This window comes from Cervus elaphus, chromosome 21, assembly GCF_910594005.1.
Source record: "Cervus elaphus chromosome 21, mCerEla1.1, whole genome shotgun sequence".
NCBI lineage: Eukaryota > Metazoa > Chordata > Mammalia > Artiodactyla > Cervidae > Cervus > Cervus elaphus.
The window spans coordinates 45,731,746-45,751,249 of NC_057835.1; the positions used below are offsets into that span (position 1 = coordinate 45,731,746).

Sequence of the window (19,504 nt, forward strand, 5' to 3'; positions counted from 1 at the left end):
GCCACACATCAAGATGAATCGGCCATAAGCATACATGGGTCCCAATTTCTAAAACTCCAGTTGAGGAGAAGATTGTGTATTCACAGCACTCCTCTTTCTCTGTTTGGGCTTCCTCAGCTTCCTGTGGGGGATGATGGCGCTTGGGACCCAGCGTAGGTGGAACAGCTGGAGACCCTCCTCGCCTCCTGATGTCACAGCTTATCAGTGTTGACGGACAGAGCACATAAGGCCTTGCCTTCCTTGCTGACCAAACCAAAAGCACACATCTCTATTTCTACCATGCTCTTTTTTTTTCTTGCAAAGGAAAGAGCCACTTCATTGAAAACACTGAAATATACTGGAAGCAATCAATGCATTAATGTCGCTAAGTAAGTTCCATTCTTGGACCATGGTATAACCTAATTGTATTACTTACCCAATATTTTGCAGCTCTAAAGTTTAATATAGTCAACTGTTGATCGTCATCAAAAGAAGTATCATAGATTCATCTTTGGCACATCTTTGGCACATCTTTGTATTTATGTTAACTGGGAGGACAGTGGGAAGCTTGGATAATCTGCAAATTGAAGAATTGCAATTGTTGTTGATGTTGTTTAGTCCCTAAGTCATGTCCAACTCTTTGTGACACCATGGACTATAGCCCACAAGTCTCCTTTGTCCATGGAATTCTCCAAGCAAGAATACTAGAGTGGGTTGCCTTTTCCTTCTCCCAGGGATCTTCTAGATCTAGGGATCGAATCCATGTCTCCTGCATTGCAGGTGGATTCTTTATCACTGAGCCACATGGGAGCCCCAAATTGAAGAATGCCCATATTAAATAAAGAGAAATAATTATGACACAAGTGGAACACACACACGCAATTGATTAATACTTTTGGAAGAAACTAATCTCTGTAAGCTTTGTCTTGGGGCTGACTGTGTCACAGAATTATTCCAACTGTATATATGATATGTGACAACGTTTTAGTGCAATGCTCTGCTTTTGTTAAATTAATTAAGAAAAGAAATATTACACCGAAGAAGTCTATATTCACTTCTTCATCATAAGGTTAATAGGTAAAAATCAATGAATTAATTGTTTATCCCATAAACCTTTAATAAGTACTTACTGTGTAACAGGTGCTGTGCTTAATACTGAACTTGCATTGATGAATAAAACAGACATGGTCCCTATCCTCAGCGTTGATATTTTGATATTAAAACAGCATGAGCAACTTTGATCTAAGGAAGGAAAAACTGGTATCCACATGCATGGTAACTTCCACTTTAACCTGGACCGGTGGGTAGGAAAGAGCCTCTCCCTGGCCACTGAGGCTCTCAGTGCAGCAAACCTGAGGCTATCAGAGCAGCAGCCTGAGGCTCTCAGTGCAGCAAACCTGAGGCTATCAGAGCAGCAGCCTGGCATAGCCATTAAGACTACAGGCTCTGGAGTCAAACTGTCTGGGGTGAATCCTGGCTTCTCTCTAGCTGTGTGCTCTTGGGACAGATACTTGATCTCCCTGTGAATCTGTAAAATAGGGACATGTTAATACCTATCTCATGGGGCTGTTGTAATGATGAACTAAGTCAATAAAGAAAGCTGTTAGAACAATGCATAGAAAAGAGCAGGTGCTTAGTAGATGTTAGCAAATCTTACCCATATCTGACATCATCTCCCATCAGGGCTCCATACACAGCTCAGGGTCCTGGTAGGATGACATCTGCCCTCAACATCTGCCACAATTTCCCTTGCCTGCCCTCTCCCCAACCCCTCCAAGCTTTTACACATGGCATACCATCAGTCTGGAGAGTCTTACCATCTCTTTTGTTCCTAAAAAACTTTTCTTGTGCTCATCAAAGCTCATCAAAGCTCAGTCCTCTGGAAAAATCCTCCTTGTTCCTGACTGCCAATGGTTGGGTGCTCCTCTGCCCTGTTCAACCAATAGCTGTGCATAACTAACCTTATACTGCCCCCTGGACTTGGAGTGCTTACTTGTATGTTCCATCACACCAGATGAGGTGACAGGAGAGGATCAATCAATGTGTGTTAAAAGAACAAAAGATTTAGTAAGTGAATAGAAGAAAGAGAGGAAGGAAGGGGAAAGAAAGATGGCTCAATCCTTGGAAAAACCTCATCGAAATATGTACTTGTATCCTGTGGAGCAGGCAATAAGATAAACTTTTTTAAAGTGAAAGTTGCTCAGTCACGTCTGACTCTTTGTGACCCCATGGACTATACAGCCCATGGAATTCTCCAGGCCAGAATACTGGGGTGGGTAGCTGTTCCCTTCTCCAGGGGATCTTCCCAACCCAGGGATTAAACCCAGGTCTCTGGCACTGCAGGCGAATTCTTTACCAGCTGAACCACTAGGGGAGCAAGATTTATTTCTTTTATTTATTTACATTTTGGCTGTGCTGTGCCTTTGTTGCTGCAGGAGGGCTTTCTCTTGTGGCCAGCAGGAGTTACTTTTTGTTGTGGTGCCTGGGCTTTACATTACAGCGGCTTCTCTTGTTGCGGCGCACAAGTTCTAGGTGCATAGGCGTCAGTAGTTACCTTGAGTGGGTTTTGTAGGTGCAGTTCATGGGTTCTAGAGCGAGGGCTCAGTAGTCGCGGCACCGGGTTCAGTTGCTCCATGGCCTATGGGATCTTGCCGGACCAGGGATCGAACTGATGTCCTTGCATTGCAAGGCAAATTCTTCACCACTGGACCACCAAGGAAGCCCGAGATAAGCTTCTTGAAGAGCCCTGAATCTGATCATTATACTGTTACTGAGTTCAGGCTCCTACGGCTCGCCACGTGACAGGCCAATAAAACAAGAGAAGAGCTGTTGGGGCAAGGAGGGATACTGATTTTATTCAGAAAGCCAGCAGACCGAGAAGATGCTGGACTAGAGTCCCAAAGAACCATTTGCCTGAGTTAGAATTCAGACATCTTTTATACTAAAAGGGGAGGCAGTAAAATCAAATATTTCCTGGTTCTAGTCAGACTCGGGAAGGGATACTTAATTTCTTCCTTCTTGGCGTTATTCACAGGTGAGCCTAGTCAGGATGTTTCCTGTGAGCTAAACAAAGCTTGACGGTTGTTACCTGGGAGGCAGCGTAGCCAGAGATGCACTATCACCTATAATTTAGGGTTACAGGCAACATTTCTTTAGTGATTAATCTGTAATAGAATACAAGTTTCTTCCCTGTTGCATTGCCTCCTCCAGACTCTACCATGCTCTGTTATTGGCCTGAAGAGATATAGGCAAGCAGAGATTGAGCTAAAAACTGGAAGCAGCTAACTTTTTTCTTCCTTTATATATATTCTGTTGAAGTATAGTTGACTTACAATGTTTCAGGTACACAGCAAGGTGATTCAGTTATACATATACATATATTATTTTTTAAATTATTTTCCATTATAGATTATTACATTATTATTACATCATTACATTATAGGTTATTACAAGATACAGTTCCCTGTGTTATACAGTTATGACAAGATATAGCTCCCTGTGCTATACAGTACACTCTTGTTGCTTGTTGCATATCTATTCTTAAAATTAGAAATATAGCATTCTATTCATACTAAGTCAAACAAGTGGAATCAAAACGTCATAAACTTTTTAGTTAGACAAAGATTCATAAGACTTCTAAAATACAGGTACTATACACATTATTTATATGTATGTGTACAAAAACTTTTCTACTGTGCTTGATAAAGGCTTGTGAAAGAACATCAAAAAAAAGAAAAAGATGGAGAAATTGGAAAACATAAACTACATGAAGAAACATAACTAAATGGAAGAAAAGTTATGACCAACCTAGACAGCATATTAAAAAGCAGAGACATTACTTTGCCAACAAAGGTCCGTCTAGTCAAACCTATGGTTTTTCCAATAGTCATGTATGGATGTGAGAGTTGGACTATAAAGAAAGCTGAGCACTGAAGAATTGATGCTTTGAAACTGTGGTGTTGGAGAAGACTCTTGAGAGTCCCTTGGACTGCAAGGAGATCCAACCAGTCCATCCTAAAGGAAGTCAGTCCTGAATATTCATTGGAAGGACTGATGCTGAGGCTGAAACTCCAAGACTTTAACCACCTGACACAAAGAACTGACTCATTTGAAAAGACCCTGATGCTGGGAAAGATTGAAGGCAGGAGAAGAAGGGGATGACAGAGGATGCGATGGTTGGATGGCATGACCGACTCAATGGACATGTGTTTGAGTAAACTCCGGGAGTTGGTGATGGACAGGGAGGCATGGTGTGCTGCAGTCCATGGGGTCGCAAAGAGTTGGACACGACTGAGTGAACTGAACTGAACTGAAACTAAATGAAATGGGAGCACTCAATACGAAACAGAAAAAGTGAAACTAGATTAAAGTAAAAGATCATCATATAATCCAGTTGTTTGTAAACACAACTACTCATTAGAAATATATCTGGAGCTCTGGTGAGAAAAAGCAATACCTGGGCATTTGTACTTTTCAAAAAGTTCCAAGATAATTTTGATATGCATCTGAATTTTAAAAAGTAATTACAGGTTTTTCTATTAAATCATAGATTTGGTGATGCAGAGTTCTATTATTTTTCTGTTGACCAATCATGACACAGTGGTATTAAGTGAATAATAGCTACATAATCACAATAGTAAAAGATGTTTATCAGTTTTCACAATCAACAGCCAGACCAAAAAAAAAAAAAAAAGATAATTACAATTGCGAGCCATAATGGGAACATGATTAACTTAATAATATAAAATAATTACATAAAATTTAAGGGGTCCAGCAGAATGATGTGGTAAGTGGAAGTGCATCCATGCACATGTTTTCATCCACCCAGTCAGTCTATGTCTTTTGGTTGATGCATTTAATCTATTTACACTTATGGTAATTATTGATATGTATGATCCTATTGCCATTTTCTTAATTGTTTGGGATTTGTTTTCTGCAGGTCTTTTCCTTCACTTGTATTTCCTGCCTAGAGAAGTTCCTTTAGCATTTGTTGTAAAGCTGGTTTGGTGGTGCTCAATTCTCTTAACTTTTGTGTCTCTAGAAAGCTTTTGGTTTCTCCATCAAATCCCAATGAGAGTTGTGCTGGGTAAAGTATTCTTGGTTGTAGGTTCTTTCCTTTCATCACTCTAAATATATCATGCCCTTCCCTTCTGGCTTGGAGAGTTTCTGTTGAGAAATCAGCTGATAGCCTGATGGGAGTTCTCTTGGAGGTTATTTGTCATTTTTCTCTTGTTGTTTTTAATATTTTATCTCTGCCTTTAATTTTTGTTAGCTTGATTACTATGTGTCTCGGTGTGTTCCTCCTTGGATTTGTCCTGCCTGGGCCTCTCTGTGTAAAGGCAGCTAACTTTTCATACCACTTTACCTTCCATGAACTCTGACCACACCAGAGACCTGCAAACAGTCTTAAGATAGCATCTACATCAACGTTCTGTCTCTTAAGTGCTTGAATCCCCGCATTTCGCAAGAAGGATGGTTATCCACAGCTTTAAGCGTATATTCAAGTCTGGAAAAGGCATAGTTCCACTTGGTAGCACTTGCTTCCGGATACTTTTCAACAGAAATGACCTTTCTCAAGCTGCAATTCAAGCCCATGATTGCTGGCCTCAAAACTGGTTCATTCTTTCAAGCTCTGGTTCACCAACAGCATTATATTTTTATTAACTATTTGCACTCCCAACCAAAAAATTAAAAGTTAATTCCCCAATACCGAAGATCCCTGACATGTCAGTATTTATCAAACACACACACACATGCTGAGAGAGGGGAGAAGGTAGAGATTATGCTTGAAATCATATAGATCCCAGTGCTGTCATGAAAATAAATCACAAGACTTGTTGGTTAAGATCTCTGAAAAGGGTAGGTATTATTTTTAATCAGGGTAGAAGTTTCAACTAGCAGGAGCTTTTCATTTCCTCAATCTGAATAGAAACAAACAATAGAAAAGGAAAGTATAGCTTTTCAAGTTGCAAAATTGAGCTCTCCACAGCTCATTTTCTCTCTCACTATTCTTAGTTTTCTGCAAACAAGTTCACTTTTGATGTATAATGAACTATGCCCATGTCTTCATGGCCAGTGCCTGTGTCCGACTTCTATTTTTTTAATTTTTATTTATTTAGTTATGGCTGTGCTTGGGCTTCCTCTAGTTTGCTGGGAGCAGGGGTTACTGTCTAGTTGTGGTCCATGGGCTTCTCATTGCAGTGGCTTCTCTTGTTGCTGAGCAAGGGCTCTAGGGCATATGGGCTCCTTAGTTGTGATGCATAGGCTTGCGGAATCTTCCCAGCGGCATGTGGAATCTTCCAGGACCAGTGATCGAACCCATGTCCTCTGCATTGGCAGGCAGATTCTTAACCACTGGACCCCCAGGGTAGCCCTCCTGCTTCCATTTTAAGGAATAAAACTTCTTAATCACTGTTCTCAAAATAGTTCATCCTTGTATTAAATATTTGCTTATTCATTCAGTAATTACTTACTGAGCTATGGCAGATACTCTACCAGGCACAGAGTATAAAATAGTGCCATCCACTCTCTGCCCTAGGAAAGTTTTGACCAGTCTGTGATTTTTTTAGTGAGAGACAATTTGCCTGTATAGAACTGACTTTGATAAATGTATTTTGAAAATATTCCACAAGAATTAAATTTTTTGTCAAATTTCATTTTTTACAAAATGAGAGACTTGTGTCTCCTGGCATAGTATCAGGGAGATGGCAGGCACTGGGTTAATAGCCTTTTTTTTTTTCCTGGATGTTTGAAAATCAAGTCATCTATAAGATGAATTTGGAGTCTTGACATTTTGAGCAAAGCAACAGGTCCTACTGGGCTGAGGAGCTACCTAGTGGAGACTTTAACGAATGGCCTTTGGAGACAGTCTCATCTAGCTTTCAGCCTTGGTCTCTCTGCCACTCAGTTGAGAAGTAACAGCAAAGAAGTTTTTTAAGCTTCCTAAGCCTTATCTGATAAATGGGAAAACAAGCACCTCTCCACGGAGTTATCATAAGGTTACTTGAAATACAATATGTAAAATTTCATTCATAGGAATCTGACATCAAGAATAGCTATTATTTGATGTAAATTATCACCATCCCCAATTTGTCTGCTTCTGGAAATCAGCTTATTTATAAATATTGGCTTTTCCTTTTTTTAAATTTTATTTATTTTTGGTTGCATTGGGTTTTCGTTGCTGCATGTGGGCTTCCTCTGCTTGCACTGGGTGGGGGCTGCTCTTCATTGCAGGGCAAAGGCTTCTCACTGTGGTGGCTTCTATTGTTGCAGAGCACGGGCTTCAGTAGTTGGGTCACATGGTCTTATTTGCTCCACGGCATGTGGGATCTTCCCAGACCAGAGATCGAACCCATGTGCCCTGCATTGGTAGGCAGATTCTTATCCACTGCACCACTAGGAAAGTCCCTAAAATTTGGATTTTCTTAAGGCAAAACATGTCTACAGTGTTCAGCTAAACATCAAATTTGGAACTCCAAACAGAGGACTGTGGTATCTTTGTTATTTTTCAAGACATTTTATGACAACCACCTCTTCCCCCAGGAACCCTTCCCTGCCCTGGCAGAAAGAGGTTTGTACCACCACAGGCCAGGGCACATTCTTTCCATGGGATGGATCCAATCTCACTCTGTATTTATCTAACTTCCTTTTCTAAGAGGTTTAGCAAGTTTGGACTAGACTGTAAGCTCTTTAAGGTTCTCATTTATGTTTTCTCTCTTCAATAATATAATCCTCCCAGAACACTGCCACAACTTCTGGGATCAGGGTGTCAAATGCCTGGATCCATCCCAGGGATAGGCATACCCCACACTCAGTGTACTCACATCAGCAGTGACTCTGTGGACGGACACTCTGCTTGTGTGCGCCCTCAGTTACTGTTTCCCTTGAATTACATGAAACAAACAGCCAGCCTCCACTGTGACACAAAATATTTTACTTTGTAGAACCTATGACCGAGGGAGGCTAATGTCCCCCTCCAACCAACTGCAATTTCCTTTGGGAAAATCTCCAATATAAAACAGTGGTTCTAGACTTCCCTGCTGTTGCAGTGGAAAAGAATCTGTCTGCCAACTCAGGGGACACGAGTTTGATCCCTGATCCGGGAAGACTGCACATGCCACAGAGGAGCCAAGATCATGCCCCACAACTACTGAACCTGCATGCCACAACTACTGAAGCCTGAGTGCCTAGGGCCTGTGCTCTGCAAGTGAAGCCGCCGCAAAGAACAGGCCAGGCACTGCACCTAGAGAGTAGTCCCTGATGAGAAAGAGAGAGTAGTCCCTACTAGAGAAAGACCACAGGCTGCAATGAAGGCAGCAATGAAGTGTAACCAAAATAAATAAATAAAATGTAAAAACTAAAACCAGTAGTTCTTCAATCAGAGAGAGTCTTGGGCTCCTGAAAATCTGTTGAAGATGTAAGAACTCTCTTCCCGGGGACAGGGGAAGTCATATAGCAATTTTACATACACATTTTTAATCATGGATGACTCACAGACCCCCTGCAAACTTTCCCTATGCCCTTTTTGGCATCCTCCTAAGCTAGGAGAATTCAAAACAACACCTGAGTTCTTGCTAGGGTTTGAATCGTCTCTGTTTGTGAATCGCAAGAAATCCAGGAAAGCAGCAACTGCCTAAGAATTCAAACGTTGAGTCAGAGCAGTCTCTGCTCTGGGTGTCTTTACTGAGGGGTGACAAGCCATCCCCTGGGAGCAGCCTGGTTGGTTTCCTCAGTCCCACACATTGTGTACACTCCAGAAAATTCTCCATCTAAGAAAAAGGGCATCATGCGGGGGGGGGGGGGGAGGGGGGGCACCCTGCGGGTCGCAAAGAGTCAGACGCGACTCAGCAACTAAGCACAGCACCCTGGGTGGTAACAAACGTGGCATCTTCAGCTAGCGAGGTCCTTTTCTCATCAGCCGCAGTGAGCTTGAAATTGACACGCCAACCAAAAAGGTTAGGGAGCTCTGGGCAGCCTCGTGCTGTTTTCTGCTTGGTTCAGGGGAAGTTGCTGGACGCATTTTTTGCCTCCAGCCTCTTGTTGAGTGACAGGAAAAGAAAAAAGGATCGTTTGAAGGCTCCCTGATTCAAACGTCCTGGACCGAGTGCCAGGCGCTCCCTGCCCCGGAGAAAGCCACTCTGGTGCCAGTGTAGAACAAGTGTGTTTCCAGTGTCTCCTAGAGTGGCTTTTCCCAACCCTCCAGAGGGGGGTGGATTTCAAAGCCGCTGACTTCTTGCCCTTTTTAATCGGACTGCAAGTGTCCCCGTTTTAATTTGAAAACTTCCTCCCATCTTCCATTTCTTCCTCTCCTAAAAAAGCTGGTATTCTGGGGCACTGAAATGGTGTTAGGCTATTAAGCAGAGACAGGAGATTAGAGGACCGGTGGGTAACAGCGAACACAGCTATGGTATGCATGAAAGCTCAGGTTGCATGTTAGTGAAATGCTATAAAACATCAAAACCAGAAAGGTACCGCGTTAAAGGCACCGAAATCCCTTCTGCAGTTTGCCTCATGCAGCTGTGGACCTAAAAGTACCACGCCGTTCCCATACTTCCATCATCACGCCGTTGTCCTTCAAAGACACACACAGACTCACTCCCACTCCACGGTGTGTTCTCAGCGCTGAGCGCCCCATCTCTCCCTGATATCCCGGAGCCTCTGAGCCTAAAGCCACCCCGCCACCCGCCGCCCGTCTGCCCCTGCGCTGGGGAGAGGGAGACAGTAATTAAGGTCCCCGAGGGCTGCTCGGGCTGTACTTGGGATCTCAGCGCAGCTGCCTGCCTCCGTCTCCCCAGCCGCCCTCCCACGTCTTCCGAGGAGAGCGGCTGTGTGTGTGAAGGAGGTGCTGTTTCCCACAGCTCTGATCTAATTCAGCTGAAACTCAATCTCCGTGTGACCAACCTCAGCCAGCGCGCTCCCACCCGCCCAGGCTCCCCTCTCCCGGCTGTGTGTGCGCTGCCCATTGACGCTGTCAGTCCCGCCGCCTCCTCTCCACCCCCCCGGGGTGTAGACTTACACGGTGTCACTGGGCCAGCCTCAGGAGCTTGGCGGCTGCCCGGACGCTCACCCCTCATCCTCGGGGCTCCGAGGGGTGTGACACCCTATACCCGCCACTCAGCGGGTTGAATGGGGCTCGTGAGTTATCGCTGCAGAAAAGGCAGTTGAGTCCGATGGAGGCCGAGAACCTGAAACAGATGTAAAAGACATCAGGCTGAGTTTTCCGTGGATCTTCAATGCCCAGAAAGATTTATGGCCCCCTTTAACCCTCTTTTAACATCGGTTGAACTGGGCTTGTTTTATAGCAAGGAAAGAAACCTCGCAGTCATAGAGGTTTCTCCTCGCAGAGAAAATCGCGGGAGCTCGGAGCCTGCCTCTGGGTCTGCAGATCCACGCTTTTTTTTTTTTTGTCCTCTCTCCTATAAGCTCATCTCTTCACCTCTGCATCTGGTGGGGACATCTCATCACCACCTCTTTATAACTCTCCATCCCCAGACAGCCCAAAGCTACCAGTTGCTTTGACCCTGCCTGCATGCATACTAAGTTGCTTCAGTCGTGTGGGACTCTTTGCACCCCATGGACTGTAACCCTCCAGGCTTCCCTGTCCATGGGATTCTCCAGGCAAGAATACTGGAGTGTGCTGCCATCCCCTCCTCCAGGGGTCAGACCCTAAGTGGTGTTCAGTTTGGGGGAGTGCATCCTTATCCTGAACAGGGAAGTGATAAATAGCTCTTAGAAAGGTGAAGATTGCAAGGAGCCAGCACAATCCAGTAGTAGGCCTGGCTTTTTTTTGAGGGGGGGTGTGCTGATTGTCACGTAATCATGTTACACTAGATCAGGCGCACTTTCTTTTGATGGAGAAAGCTTTGAACTTTGCTCTGCACTTCCTGCAAGAAGAGGATTTCTACCCCAGGGCAGGGAGGCACAGGAAGGCAGAGGTTTGCGGGTGCCTTTTACAAGTCCTGTGAAGCGAAAGGGAAGGAGTTTACAAAGGAGTCATCATTAGGACGATGTGTCACGGCGGGCTGGCACCTCCTAAACCTGACCCCCACCCCCTCCTCCAGGGCGGCCTCAGGAACTTGGGGATTCAGCCCGGAGCACCCAAGACATTTTCCAATGCAAAGAAGTGCAGGGATCTTTCCATCTTTTGTTAATTTTACTTCACACAGTGATGGGGAGGGTTGCTCTTTTTTTTTTAACTGTTATTACTTTTTTGTTTTTATACTTTATTTGGCTGCTACCTGCAGGATCTTTGAATTTTGTTGCAGCACATGAATTCTAGTTTCTTGACCAGGGATCAAACCCTGGCCTCCTGCACTGGGAGCCCAGAGTCCTAGCCACTGGACCACCAGGGAAACCCTGCTACTACTTTTTTGCATAATGATACATTTTGCATGAAAACTTTTCTTTTGGCTAACAACCAACTCAGCTTGCTTATCTCTTGATATAGAGCTGGTATTTTCCTCGCCTCCTCCAGACTCCCAGAGTCTGGGGCTTGCCATCCTGAAGACTCAAAACTTAACATCCAACATAGTGCAAAGAAACCCTCTGTTAGAATTCAGTCTCACTCTCTCTTCACAGGAGGTAGTTCCGACTAGTGTAAGTGATACCTTGGGCTCCTAAAAACACTTCTACATGCATTCTGCTCCAGTCAGGCTGCGTTGTGGAGAGAAGGGTCGTGGAATGAAGAAACGCGGTTTTGAGGGGGTGGGGGTGGGTGGAGATTCTACCCTGCCCAGGGAAAGAGGAAGATTCCTGCAGCCAAGCTCAGAAATAATAGTCTCCCTGAGTCCTGAGAAAACTGCCCCGAATGTTAACACATCAATCTTAAGGAAACAAGCCCAGTTTTTACCAACTTAATTTCATATAATTATTTCAGAGTTTGAGTCTTTACAAGAAAGAGGGAGTGGAGAGAAAAGGTCAGAAAATTGAAGGGGACGAACAAAAGAGGAATGAGATTTTTTGTTGTTGTTTTGAAGATTCCTGTTGCTCCTCAGTGCCCAGGGCTCCGTCTTGGCTTTCATCTTCTAGAAGCAAATGCACAGCACCCTCAACAGCACTTGGAGGCACTCTGAAGGCGCTGATTTCAGCTCAAGAACACTATTTCTAAGGAACACTTTAATAAGCTTTCTCTATGTCTTGGGCCTTATAACACCAAGTGTGCAGTGAAATAAGGCTAGAAAATCTGAGCACCAGTACTAACTCCAGGCTAGTAAGTCCCAGCACAGTTTGCCCAAGTCATTAAGCTGCAGGGGACTCAATTACATTTCTAAAATGGGGGTAATAATACCTCCCCTGCCTGCCTCAGAGGGTTATATATAGAAAACACTTTGAATGGTTAAAAATGCTGCTATGTAACTATTTACAATGGACAAGACATGGAAACAACATAAATGTCGACAGATGAATGGATTAAGAAGATGAGGTACATATGTAGTACAATGGAATACTACTCAGCCATAAAAAAGAACAAAATATGCCATTTGCAGCAACGTGGAGGCAACTAGCAACGATCCTACTAAGTGAAGTGAGTCAGAAAGAAAAAGATAAATACCATGTGATATCACTTATATGTAGAATCTAAAATATGACACAAATGAACTTATCTATGAAACAGAAACAGACTCATGGACATAGAGAACAGACTTGTGTTTGCCAAGGAGGAGAGGGGGTGGGGGAGGGATGGACTGGGAGTTTGAGGTTAATAGATGCAAACTTTTACATATAAAATGGATAATCAACAAGGTCCTACTCTATAGCACAGGGAACTATATTCAGTTTCCTATGATGACAAACCATGATGGAGAAGAATGTGAAAAAGAATGTGTATGTATATATATAACTGAATCACTTTGCTGTATGGAAGAAATTAATACAATATTGTAAATCAACTATACTTCAATAAAATTTTTTAAAATGCTGTTTTATAAGTGAAAAGTATTACACCTGCAGTAGTAAAGTTCAATGATGATTAGTATTCTCTAAGTATTTAACTGAGCTTAACTATTTGTAGTATTTACTTGAGAGTCAGACACATAGAAATTGGTAGATCAACAAAAAACAAAGACATCATCTGGTTGATTTAAAATGCAAATCACAAAGCCCCATCCTCTAGGAATTTTGGTAGAGTAACTGTAGAATGGGCCCTGGAATCTGTATTTTAAGCAAACCCCTTGGGAGTGGCAGAGGCAGATAGTTTAGGAAAAAGGCAACTTGGAGAAGCACTTTGTTTTGCAAAATGAGGACATTTCTCATCTTCCCACTCTCTGCCTCTGCTCCCACTGGGGCTGGGTGTGAGAAGGAAGCCCATTGCTTCCACATCCCTTCATTAGTATTTCAGAATCTATAGTATGAAGGACTGGAGAGAAACAAAGTAGAATGGAGGATTAGGTCAGTGGGTTTGGTTTCCCTTTAATGATGAGAAACATGCATGCCTGCCCTGAGCAGATGATCAGTTGATCCAGAAAATGTTGCACAAGTGTTCTTTGCTAAACTACAGGGTCAAAGTCAACAATATAAAAGAAAATATACCTCTGTTTAGTTGAAAAGGACTTACGTTCAAGACATTGCTCAATAGGGCTGATATGGGTTTCACTCTGTCAAACGGCCCTGTTCATTTACTCAGCTTTCCACAGAATTCTGCCAAAGAGGACAAGGAGGGAGAGAGAGATTTAGCTCTCATGGTTGCAGTTTGTTTTTGCACCTGTGGATTTTTTTTTTTTTTAATGACAATGGTTTAAAAACATCATGATAATATTTTTAAAGATAGTGGGTGAAATAGTTTGTATGTGAAGTTGGGACAATGGAGTGAAGAATTTCTCATAAAAAGAATCTCTTTTTAGTGACAGTTGCCTACTCTAGAATAAAGTTATAACAAAGAATGAAACTGAGGAAGAAGTTTCTAGAAAGATAGGTTGCCCCTAGAAATCTAGGAGTAACCTTTCAACAAAGTCCAAAAAGATTTGCCTTTCAACTTTTTATTACTAGAATGAGCAAAAACATTAACAAAACTGGCTTCTGGAAAATCATAATAGAGGACTCACAATCTACTCAGTTTACTCATAGAAAAACTCTCAAGTCCTTGCTCACAATTCTTTGCACACAGTTCTAACACACAGGCAAACACACATGCTTGAGTTTGAGTGTGTGTGTGTGTGAGTGCACTGGTATTCTATGACCAAGGTGAACATTGAAAGTTAGAATTAAAGAATGTCTCAAAATAGGTTATATTGATAAAGAGGAGCGGTAGCTAATGACCCGATAAAAAGTATGGAGATAGTCAATTTAAAAGATTACAAAATTTCAACAAATAATAGCTTACAAAAAATAGCCTTCAATCACTTTGCTGTGCACTTGAAACACAACATTACAAATCAACTACACTTCAATTTTTTAAAAGGTTGTCAAATAACTTCAGAACCACAGAAATCTAGGACTGTTTTACCCCAAAAGATCTTCAGGGCCCCATCGCATGGGAGCAGAGTACAAAACCTTTGTTTACTGTTATGACCCCAGTACATCAAGAAAAAGTTAAACGCTTTACGGCCTAGAAAGTTTCCATTCAAATGGTTAAGCTTAAAGATGTTTCCATTCTGAAAGAGGCAAATCCTTATCTTTCCAGAACTCTCACTTGTCCAGAAATATTTTTTTTCCCAAAGTTTCTGGGTCAGCAAGGTTTGTCTGAGGAGACATTGGGGATGGGAGGCGAAGGAGGAACAGCTGTTTTGAGTTAAACAAGAAGCATGTTAATGACAGCACAGGAGTCTGAGAGATACTTGGGTTTAGCCCGCTGGTCAAAGAAGTAATGGGCTAAATGGCTGAATGAAAACAGTTATTCAAGGTCTGTGATAGTGGACATGAGGAGGGAGATTCAGAAGACAGCATTGACAAATGAGGTATCTATGGTATAAAATCATCTTCCCCAAAACTGCAGTAGGAAGTAGAAAACAGAGAAGAGGGGTGTGGAAACCATCAGCCTAACTCACCAATACTGGGCTTTTATGGAGAGTGTTTTCTGAGAAAGGTGATAACCTGAACTACAGATGGGCCATGGCAGGGACAAGAGGGGGAAAAGAGGATGTTTCCAGCTGGAATATTAATGATAAACACAAATGTCATGATTACTATGAAAGTTATAGGCACCAGAGACACTAAGGAAAAAAAAAAGTAAGTCACCATCTCTACAGAGGTTCCCATAAGAAGGTCAGCAGGTCATGTCAGAAACTACCAGTTAATCATCTCCGCGTGTCTCTTAAGCCAGCAAGATTCCTCTAGCCAGAGAGCGCCAGCCTGTTTGCAAGGAGACCCTGAGCTTACTGGGGTGGACGGGAAAGGCCAGGAAAGAGGAGGAGAAGTCCCAGCACTAGCCTTTCTGAGGAGTGAACAGAAATTGGTACCAGGTCCCCCACCTCCACAGGCTTCCCAGGTGGTACAGTGGTAAAGAATCTGTCTGCCAATGCTAGAGATGCAAGAAACATGGGTTCAATCCCTGGAACCCATTCCAGTATTCATGCCTGGCAAATCCTATGAACAGAGGCGCCTGGTGGGCTACAATCCATGGGGTCTCAAAGAGTCAGATGCAATTGAGCACATGCGCACTAGCGCTAGCCCCCTTCCCCACATCCTACTTGCCTCTCAGCCCTGCACCTCCACCCCACAGACCCTGAAGACTCCCCTAAACCTCCTACTGACTAGGGAGCTCTGTCTTAATTGAAATGAGACAGACTGAGCTCTCCCTGTTTTACCAGTGGAGATGTTGTGGGAAGAACACAATCAGAATTGAAAACTGTTCTCATCAAGACACACCCTAATTTCAGCCCTAACCCTCTCCTGAGCCATTTGACCAGAAGTAGCTATGTTTAGGGGAGAAGGCAATGGCACCCCACTCCAGTACTCATGCCTGGAAAATCCCATGGATGGAGGAGCCTGGTAGGCTGTGGTCCATGGGGTCGCTAAGAGTTGGACACAACTGAGCTACTTCACTTTCACTTTTCACTTTCATGCATTGGAGAAGGAAATGGCAACCCACTCCAGTGTTCTTGCCTGGAGAATCCCAGGGACAGGGGAGCCCGATGGGCTGCCATCTATGGGATCGTACAGAGTCGGACATGACTGAAGTGACTTAGCAGCCGCAGCTACGTTTAGGACTTTGGCACACAAAAATCATTCAAATATTTTTCAAGTTCTGTATCATGCCATCTAATTTATGCTGTGTATGTGTGTTAGTCACTCGGTTGTATCTGACACTTTGCGACCCCATGGACTGTAGCCCTCCAGACTCTTCTGTCCCTGGGATTTCCCAGGTAGGAATACTGGAGTGGGTTGCCATTCCCTCATCCAGGGGATCTTCCCAACCCAGAGATTGAATCCAGCTTTTCTGCATTGCAAGCAGATTCTTTGTCACCTTAGCCACCAGGGAAACCCCAATTTATGCTGTAGATTAAAGGAAATAAAATACACAGTGAGTATGTTGTTTTTTTTTTTTTAAAAAAAAGGTTGGAAGATCATGGCCACCAATTACCCCTTGTGTATAAATAACTCCTAAATCCAGGTCTCTCCTCGCCCCTGGACCCATGTTTCCAATTAGCTGCTGGACACCTCCACCTGGGTATTCCATACCTTCTCAACTGTTTGTCCTCAAATTTAGTTCCATCCCAACGCAGGTCTGTTGTCACCTTTTGTATCTGGCAAGTTCTTGAGATGAGGTAAGGCTAATAAGTTAGATAAGTACAAACACATCTATCCCACCACACCGTGGAGGCAGATTGGCACTGGCTGATTCTCAAGGATGTTTGTAGGACTTAGGACTCAGAAAACACTGCAGAACTACTCAGGGATGAGTGTATTGTGGTCCCACACATCAGCAGTTCTCCTCAATCATGAATACTTAAGTGAAAGTAAAAGTGTTAGTTGCTCAGTTCTGTCTGACTCTTTGTGACCCCATGGACTGCAGCCCACCAGTGTCCCCTCTCCGTGGAATTCTCCAGGCAAGAATACTGGAGTGGGTTGCCATTCCCTTCTCCAGGGGGGTTTTCCCGACACAGGGATCAAACCTGGGTCTCCTGCATTACAGGCAGATTCCTCACTGTCAGACCCACCAGGGAAGCCCTGAGTACTTACGGTAAAGGGTAATAAGACAACAGGAGCTAACAGACAGAACAACTAGGACAGCTAATAGGAGCTAACAGGCAGAACAGCTAGGACAGCCAACAGGAGCTAACAGACAGAACAGCTAAGACAGCCAACAGGAGCTAACAGACAGCTAAGACAGAACAGGCTCTAACAATAGTTTTTATTACTGTTAGGATCATTTAGATAGATATACAGCCCCAGGGGTTTTCCTTGACACAAATATGGCATAAGAAAATCTGGCATTGGGTGCCTGCCTTTACATTTGGTGTCCTTTTCCCTGAGGGTGGGATCCCCTTTGCTCACTCAGATCCCCATTCTGAAGTTCCTGCTCACACTGCCTTTCCTCCTTGACTCATAGAAAGTGGAACCTGAAGGGAACGTTAGAGATGATCTAGTTCAGTCTCTGTGTGTACAGATGAGGTCATGGAAATGGAAAGAGTTGCCATGCCCGTGGTCACAGAACTCCAGCGGCAGAGCTGTAACTAGAACTAAGATCAGCTGCCATGTTCCGCTCTCTTCTTTCACAACCACACAATGACGCAGAAAAGTTAACACCCTTCCCAGGGATATTTACAATTTCACAAGGTTCAAAGAGTCAAGCTGACCCAGCTCTAAGGGTAGAACACCAGGGATGAAGCATGGAGCAGGGCAGGGGTTTCCAAACTAGCTATTTATGAGGCTTCATATTCTAGAATACATCTCAACAGCTTGGAGGTCTAACATTTATACAAAGCTTTGTGGTCTCTCAAATGCCATTTGATATTCACGCCTTCATAGCTGGAGAGGAAACCACCTGAAGTGACTACCTCATACAGCTGCACAGTCTGCATGTCCTAACAGGATTCATCCTGTAATCTGGGCCTTCCTCTCATACATGAGAAAAACCTACATTATTTTCCCCAAAGAAAACTGAAGCTAGTAATAAATTCTAATTTCCCTTTCCAGTTGTTCTTTGTATTTGTTGCCAATTGTGCAATTGCTGAGCTATGAACTTGAGCTGGAGGAGGGACTAAAGGTGTGGGGTGATGTCATGAACCCAGGCTTGGATCCAGAAGATGTCTATGTTTACTCCCCTTGGTGATCGTCAAGCCTTTGCCCCTGGGCAGCCTAACTGGGCTGCATGAGAGCCAGCATGCTTAGTGCTAAGCCTTGCTTCTTGAACGTACTCTCTGCTCACAACCCCATCCTTTTTTAAACATTGGAAATAGCTTTGCCATTTCCATTTTCCTCCATCCCTGTCTCTCCCACTTCCTTCCCACTTATCTTAGCAAGACAAATAAAAGAGAAACCATATTTAGAAAACATACTTAACCGAGCATGTCATAGATATGCAACAAGCATGCTGAGGTTAATCTCGTGATTGTTATTCTTCCTCTGCGTCTATGAATCAAGAAGCCCTGGAGAATCTGTGTGCATGCTAAGTTGCTTCAGTCATGTCCGACTCTTTGTGACCCCATGTACTGTAACCCACCAGGCTCCTCTGTCTAGGGGATTCTCCAGGCAAGAATACTAGAGTGGGTTGCCATTTCCTTCTCCAGGGGATCTTCCCGACCCAGGGATCGAACCCATGTCTCTTATGTCTCTTGCACTGGCTAGGTGGGTTCTTTACCATTAGCACTGCCTGGGAAGCCTGCAGAATCTGGCATGTTATTAAATGTCATATATTCACACAGGCTGTACTTGATAAAGAAGAAAATATTACTTAAAAACTAACAAGGGTGACGATTATGATTCTAGACAGAAAACTTGACATTATTCACGGAGTTTCCCATGGCCCCTAATAAGGAATCTACTGGATCATTTCCACAAAGAACCCATCCACTAGCATGAAATTCAAGTTCAATTTCATGTCTTTAAAAATCTTGACTGTTTTTCAATCTACGCTATCATACATTCATGTTTGTATGAATATAAAATTCTCCCACAATTTCTAATAAAATGAAAGCTTCAGTAAGATGCATCAAATTTATTCTCTGACTCTCAATTGTCCCTGTAATACTCCAACATGAAAAATCAAACTTAACCATCAAGGGAACCATTGAAAAAGCCATGTTCTTTGAAGGTCTGTGTTGCATATTTATTCTAAGCCTTTTTATTTTCCCATTGCAATGAGAAGCCTGTGCACTGCAACGAAGAGTAGCTCCCTCATTGTAGTTTTGATTTGCATTTCTCTAATAATTAGTGATGTTGAGCATCTTTTCATGAGTTTATTGGCCATCTGTATGTCTTCTTTGGAGAAATGTCTATTTAGGTCTTCTGCTGCTCGGTGATGGGGAGGGGAGGGAGGCTCAAGAGAGAAGTGATATATGTATAATTATGGCTGATTTGCACTGTTGTATGGCAGAAACCAACACAATATTATGAAGCAATTTTCCTCCAATTAAAAAATAAACTTAAA

The 19,504-nt window shown here is 43.2% G+C and overlaps 1 long non-coding RNA gene across 1 annotated transcript; it reads right to left on the bottom strand.

Annotated features, from left to right (window-relative positions):
- Positions 1-421: 421 nt before the first annotated feature.
- LOC122679397 lies at positions 422-13,618 on the bottom strand. The gene is made up of 3 exons (XR_006336385.1): positions 13,532-13,618; positions 9,995-10,163; positions 422-556 (listed from the first exon to the last, which is right to left on the bottom strand). It is a non-coding gene; the product is annotated as an uncharacterized LOC122679397 (long non-coding RNA).
- Between the last annotated feature and the right edge of the window lie 5,886 nt (positions 13,619-19,504).